Source organism: Coenobita brevimanus, chromosome 116 (assembly GCF_032717465.1).
Source record: "Coenobita brevimanus isolate Jiangsu-jjx chromosome 116, ASM3271746v2, whole genome shotgun sequence".
In the NCBI taxonomy this organism is placed as follows: Eukaryota; Metazoa; Arthropoda; class Malacostraca; order Decapoda; family Coenobitidae; genus Coenobita; species Coenobita brevimanus.
This window is the reverse complement of record NC_137069.1, coordinates 39,147,613-39,155,199: the sequence shown is the minus strand read 5'-3', so window position 1 is coordinate 39,155,199 and position 7,587 is coordinate 39,147,613. Positions and strand designations below refer to the sequence as shown.

The 7,587-nt window shown below is 41.3% G+C and overlaps 1 pseudogene; it reads right to left on the bottom strand.

Annotated features, from left to right (window-relative positions):
* Positions 1–528: 528 nt before the first annotated feature.
* Positions 529–648, bottom strand: LOC145418830 (5S ribosomal RNA; annotated as a pseudogene).
* Positions 649–7,587: the final 6,939 nt, after the last annotated feature.

The following is a 7,587-nucleotide window of genomic DNA, read 5'->3' as shown; positions in this document are numbered from 1 at the left end:
CATCTTTTTCCTCTTCCACTTCCTCTCCTCCTTCCCTTCTACCCCATCTCCCCTCAAGCTTCTTACTTTCAACATAGCTTTTCCTTCATCCAAATTTCATGCATCCATTTCCCTCGCGTGGTTGGCTTTCTTGCAACTTCTGCATCTTGCACAACCCCTTAAGTAATTCCCAACTGCACACTCATGTTGCAAGATTTCTCTCTCTCTCTCTCTCTCTCTCTCTCTCTCTCTCTCTCTCTCTCTCTCTCATTATTAACAGAAACCCCAAGACGTGCATTTTTTTCGGTAATTTCTTTCTCGTAACTGTGATTTTTTTTTTCCCAGGAAGCTCAAGGGAAGATAGTGTACAGCCTTTCCTTGTGCCTTGCTCGTCCTGAAGAAAAAAATAAATAGTAATAATAATAATAATAATCCATCCATCCATTGCCAGACGCCATGTATCCCAAACGGGGTGGCCAAGGGCTTAGAGTTAATTGTTTTACAGGGAGGGGCACTAATCCTCCACCAACCCCACTTGACACGGAGGGATGCCAACAGCATCTGGTGTTCCCAGGCGGTCACCCATCCAAGTACTAACCAGACCCAACGTTGCTTAACTTCGCTGATCGGACGGGAAGCGGTGTACTGAACAATAATAATAATAATAATAATAATAATAATGATGATGATGATGATGATGATGATAAAAATAACAGTAGTAGTAGTAGTAGTAGTAATGAATAGAAAAAAAAACAAGAGGGGCACTCAGTGGAGCGCATCTCCGACAAGGGCAACCTAATTTTCAAACCACTCTTCGTAATGGGTTAGGTTTTCTCATCACTGATTAGGGTTTCGCAAAAAGTGTTTTCCGGATCCAGAATCTGTAATACCATCCGGGCTGGTCCCAAAAGTTAATCGGTTGTTCCCTGGGACATGGACTATCTACCCACCAAATTTGGCCCAAATCGCTCTTTTAATTTTTGAGTAATCCTGATAACAAACAAACAAAGGTTAAAACATTCGATAGAAAAGGAAAAAGAAAAACGAAGGAAAAAAGGACAAAGCAAGAAAGAAAGACAAAAAGAAAGTAAGAAAAACAGATAAACAGAAAGAAAGTAAGAATGAAAGAAACAGGAAGAAAGAAAGAAAACTACAACTCTCTCTCTCTCTCTCTCTCTCTCTCTCTCTCTCTCTCTCTCTCTCTCTCACTGTTTAAAGAAGCAGCCCTCATCTTAAAGGAAGGCGGCTGCGTTGTCTTAAAAGCCTCCAAGGAAGACACTAATTCTGGCAATAAAAATCCGTCTTCCTTCTCCAAATGATTTTGTTTTGGTGTGAGGAGACTTGAGCTGGTGGGGTTAGGTGAACACGATAGGAAGCCCTTCAAGTTAGTGAGTTTCTCTCTCTCTCTCTCTCTCTCTCTCTCTCTCTCTCGCTGTTTGAAGAAGGAGCCCTCATCTTACAGGAAGGCGGCTGCGTTGTCTTAAAAGCCTCCAAGAAAGATACTAATTCTGGCAATAAAAATCCGTCTTTATTGCGCGTTATCTTTTTCCTTCTCCAAACGATTTTGTTTTGATGTGAGGAGACTTGAGGAGCTGGAGGGGTTAGGTGAACACGATAGGAAACCCTTATAGTTAGTGAGGTTCTCTCTCTCTCTCTCTCTCTCTCTCTCTCTCTCTCTCTCATTAATCCATCCACACACTCCTAAGCTGGGTAAAACGATAGCAACGTGATATAGGCGAAAAACACATCAACGAAATGAAGAAGAGGAACAAGAAAGAAAGAAAAGAAAACGAAGACCAGGAAGGAGAAGAAAGAGAAGAAGAAGAGGAAGAAGAAGAAGAAGAAGAAGAAGAAGAAGGAGAAGGAGGAGGAGGAGGAAGAGGAGGAGGTTCTAACCCCCCATTTCAAGTCTCTCTGCTAAGCTGACTAAAATCGTCTTTAGATAGCAGAGATAAAGGCGAAAGGAGGTCCTCGGTGTGAAGAGGTTAAAAGCCACTTTGAAAAATTTAATGTTGGTGATCTATCTCCCGGCCAGACGAAAGAGAGAGAGAGAGAGAGGATGAGGAAATTCTCTCTCTCTCTCACACACACACACACACACACACACACACACACACACACACACACACACACACACACACACACACACACACACACACACACACACACACACACACACACACATATTAATAGGATTTAAAAGCAAACTCACACACACACACACATATTCATAGGATTTAAAAGCAAACTCACACACACACACACACACACACACACACACACACACACACACACACACACACACACACACACACATATTCATAGGATTTAAAAGCAAACTCACACACACACACACACACACACACACACACACACACACATCTAAGCCCTTGAACACAAATCATGTTGCAGTAAGAGGCATAAATTTGACAAATGTTTCCCTTCACACCTCGCCCCCCAAACCACACCAGATTGTTAGAGAAAGTTGCCCGCAGCACCACCACAACAAAAACTACAGCAATAACAACAAAAACATTTAAAAACACTAAAACAACCAAAACAAAAATAACAAAGGCAACAACAAAAACAATGTAAACAACCAAAGCAACAACAAAAAAATAAAAAAACAACAAAAGCAACAACAGCAGGAATGAAAGCAACAAAAACAACAAAAGCAACATCAAAAATGACAACCAAAACAACAACAAAATAACAAAAACAAAAACAACTAAAACAACAATGAAAAATAACAAAAACAACAAAAGCAGCAACAAAAACAACAAAAACATCAACTACAACAAAAACAACAGCAGCAGCAACAGCAGCAACAACAAAACCAACAAAAAACAAAAACAGCAAAAATAACAAAAACAAAAAAGCAAAAACAACAAAAATAAAAAGAAAAACAACAGCAACAAAAACAACAAAACAGCAAATAAAATATCTTTCATCGGCGGATTTTAACTGAAATGTTGGGGGGATTTCCTTGTCCAATTAAAGTTTTGTTTTGTGCAATATTATGGTAGGAAGTTACGACGCACATGTGTGTGTGTGTGTGTGTGTGTGTGTGTGTGTGTGTGTGTGCACGGGCATTTTATCCTTTTCCTTGTTTTACCTCTCTTCTAATTCGTTCACTAGTCTCATAATTGTTCATTCATTTTTTTTTATGCTTATCTTCGCAGCTTAGAAATTAACCCTTTCACACGCAGATAAGTTAACCCCTTCATACACAATTGCATTTGTTGTCATTAGGGTGTGGCTGCACCCATACACATTGACGTTTTTGTCGTCATTAAAGCATAAAAACTTTCGTCAGAGGAAAAGTTTTCGGTCGATCAGCATCAATTTTGCAGGCACCATGGCCTCCCTGCTCCTCATCAGAAGTAATGAGTTGGCAACTGTTGTCTCAATACCAGCAAGAGAGTGGACAGGTTATTCAGTACCAAATGAGCTGTGAGTGGGTAGATACTGTGCGGTTCTGTCCCTTTAAATTTCCACTCTTTCGCCCAGTCCCGGCCATGCAACATACTTCCCTATACCAGTAGTGCTTTTGTATAGTGTTTGGGCATTGTTGTGATTAGGTTTGGTGTTTGCAATGGGAAATTTGGTGTTTGTGAAGCATTCCTGATAGTTATCAGCCGTTGGCCCAACGAAGATTGTGCTACTGTTTCTAATCAGCTACACTGCCTCTATTCTGCACCAAATGTGAGTATTCAGCTATAAAATATAGTGATAGTGAATCATGTGAATATAGTGTGCATATCTAGTGTACAAGGAATTGATGAAATACGTGCAGCAGCTTAGAGGAAGGCAGGAAACAGCCCTACAGTCACGACACGGCGTGGGTACACAATAGGTTTTTGCATTTTTCTCGAAAACTATGAGGCCTAGGATCACTGTTATGGACTCAAATGAAAGCCAATGAAATTCTGCATAGGATGATAATATGAAAACATAACAGTGGCGAGAAAAGTTTTTCACTACAGCTCCCCAAATAAAATATCTGTTGTCTGTCAGAAATGAGTTTTACTTGTTCGCTTATTACTCGAGCACCGTACCTCGTATCAAACTGGGACCTCCGGCATTCGAAAGCTAATAAAATTCTCTTTCCAATGATTGTATAACATGTACAGATTGATTAGTAAACATTCGACTTATGATATCGGAAAGTTAAATGTATGCTCCTGAATGTTTATTCACACAGTCCTAATGTACGTATAGTGTTTTTTTTTTTTATGTGAGGAAGAACGGACCAAAGGCCACGAGCCCGCAATTGTTGTTCCTTCCAAGAGAAAAACAAAATACAAAAGAGAGCCAAATTCAAGATCCAATCATTTCGAGATGCCTGGACACACTGCGTTTGAAAGACTGGAGATCATAAGAAGCAGAAAATACAGACAGAGGGAGACAGTTCCAGAGTTGACCTGTTGCATAAATGAAGGACCGGGAGTAACAGTTAACTCTTGCATTGGAGAGTTGGACAGAAAAGGGATGAGAGTTTGCTGCTAGATGGGTGCTACGTGCCCGTTGTAGAGGTGGAGGAATGCATGCAGACAGTTCAGAGGAGCAGTGACCATTAAAGTAGCGATAGAAAAGAGATAAAGATGAAACAGTGTGACGAAGAGACAGAGGTTGAAGGGAGTCAGTAAGAGGAGGAGAGTTAATGAGACGAAAAGCCTTTGACTCCACCCTGTTGAGAAGAGCTATATGTGGGGAGCCTTCCCATACATGAGAGTTGTACTCCACATAGGGGCGGATAAAACCCCTGTATAGAGTCAACAATTGTGCAGGAGTAAAGAAGGAACGGAGTCGGCTTAGCACACCTAATCTCTTAGAAGCAGATTTTACAAGAGATGTAATATGATCTTTCCAAGATAAGTCCCGAGTAAATGAAACCCCAAGCATGTTCAAAGATGATGCAGGATTAAGCTGAATATTATTAAACATTAGTGGGTATACCTGTGGAAGATTTTGTTGGGTTGATAGGTGTAAAAACTGAGTCTTTGATGCATTAAAAACAACCAGATTATTATTACCCCAGTCAGAGATACGAGCCAAGTCAGACATTAGGTGTGCCATAGCCTCGTCCCTTGTTTGTTGAAGTAATTGCTGAGATGGACATTGCGTGTGTTTTATTGTGTGTGATTTTTTGCTTATCGTGTAGAACAAACATCGACGAATAGGAATATGGGGGTTTTGTGGCAAAATAAATATGTTTGGGTAGTGAAAATAAGCCGAGAATACACATTTTTGGAGCGTGCAGAGGGTGGGGGGGAGGGGAGAAAAGCCAGCGCGTCATGTTCCAGAAAAATTATTAAATTCCTTATTGGCACCGTGGTGGAGAGGGGAGAGTGAGGAGAAGGCCGAGGATGATATGCAGGGATGGAGTGTACAGGTATATGAGAGAGGGGTGTGACCTGGGTGAAGGGCAGTGAAATGACAAGGGACAGGGCGACATGGAGGCTATTTGTATGTGGCCACCCCTTGCGGAATAAAGTCTTCTGGCAATAGGTAGATAGACTAACACCTTGGGCTGTATTCTTGTCTGTTGTGAAGTATCCCTAGCACCTGTTTTTAAGTGGTTTATTTAAGTCGTGGATTAATGTTGGATGGTGTGTTTTTATGGTGCCATAATCGGTGTTAAAATGTACGAAGGCAGTATTGGACAGTGTGCAAAGTAAATCGCTGAGGAAGAGGTGCTTGAAGGGAAGAAGGAAGGCGAGAGAATGTAAAGAAGGAAGGAAGGGGGGAGGAAGAATTAGATAAAGGAAGGAAGAAGGAAAGACATAATGAATAAAGGAAGGAAGAAGGAAAGACATAATGAATAAAGGAACGAAAGATGAAAGATGTAGAGAAGGAAACAAGGAAGGAAGAAATAATGTAAAGAAGGAATGAAGGAAGGAAGGAAAAATGTAAAGAAGGAAGAAAGGAAAGAAAGAGGCAAAGACTGAAGAAGGCGATGGAGGAAGAATGGAAAGATGCAAAGAAGAAAGTAAGGAGTAAGGAAGCAAAGAAGGAAGGATGGAAGGAAGAAGAATCAAATGAAAGGAAGGAAGGAAAGAGGGAGAACTAGATAAACCAAGGAGAGATGACAGGAAGAAGGAACAGAAAAGACAGGTAAAATAAATAACACTACATCATTTCTCTCTCTCAAGTCCTCATCTTTAAAATATTTCTCTCTCTCAAGTCCTCATCTTTAAAAGCCCTTCTTACCTAAATTCTCAGTAGTACATACGTGTAAAAAAAAAAAAAAAAAAAAAAAAAGTGAGGGCATAACAACAGCTTCCTGGGAGAATGAGAGAGGAGGGGAAATTACTTTGCGTGGGGAGGTGAAGATGTTAAGGAATAGATTTGTGTATATAAAAGAATGTTTGTCTCTTTTTCCCTGGAAATCGTGCGGGGTGCATATAGATCTCTCTAAACAGCTTTGACAGGTGCAACTTTTTATGGCGAATTTAAATGTGTACGTTGGCGAATTTTACTGTGTACGTTGGCGAATATAAATGTGTACGTTGGCGAATTTTACTGTGTACGTTGGCGAATATAAATGTGTACGTTGCAGTTGCTAAAGTGGACAAGATTTCAGCTGACTGGAAATAATCGTCAGCGTGGTGGAAACATGGCAGCCAATTACCGTAGAGTTTTAAAAAATAACTTTTACAACCATATTACAGTATCAGCTACAGTGGATGGGATGGGTGGATGGATTGGTGTGGTTGCCAGGGCGGGTGGGGGTGGGTGGATGGATTGGTGTGGTTACCAGGGCGGGTGGGGGTGGGTGGGCAGAGTTAGTGGGTGTGTGAGTAGTGGAAAAGTCGATGGTAGGAATAGGTCCATTGGTAATCGATATGCACGATCATAGAGTTCTAACAGGGCAACGCCGGGTACCCCTGCTAGTAATTGATAAACAAGTAATGGGTAAATAGGTAATGGATAAACGGGTTAATAGTAGGTAATAGGAAATAGGTAGTAGATAAATTGGTAAAGAAAATAGACAAAGTAAACAAAAGGAAGTCTGTAGCCTAATTGATATAGGTAAGCAGATAATAGACAGGTAGGTAACAGGATGTAGGTAATAGATAAATAGGTCAATAGACAATAGGAAGTAGGTAATAAGTAGGTAAATAGAAAGGCAAATAGGTAATAGGAAGTAGGTAATAGACAGATAAATAAGAAAATAGACTGGGAGGGAGAGGATAGAACAAAATATATATAGGCTTCCAATAGCTTACCTGGAGAGAGAGAGAGAGAGAGAGAGAGAGAGAGAGAGAGAGAGAGAGAGAGAGAGAGAGAGAGAGAGAGAGAGAGAGAGAATCATTTTCGGCGGGAGAGTTTAACTAGTCATTTATTAGGCGATTTGGCAGTGAATACTCGATCATGACAGAGGGGGGAGGGGGAAGAGAAGGAGGGGGAGGAGGGGGAGGGGAGGAGGTGAGGTAGATGGAGGAAGGTAAATAGAGATCAAGTAAAGGGGGTGTGGGGAGGGGGTTGAGGGAGGTAGGGATGGAGGGATGGGGGAAGGTAGGGATAGAGGGAGGGGAGAGGAAGGAATACACGCAGTGGAGATGTGAGAGGCAGAGGAGGTAAGGCGACGGAGGAGAGGGGATG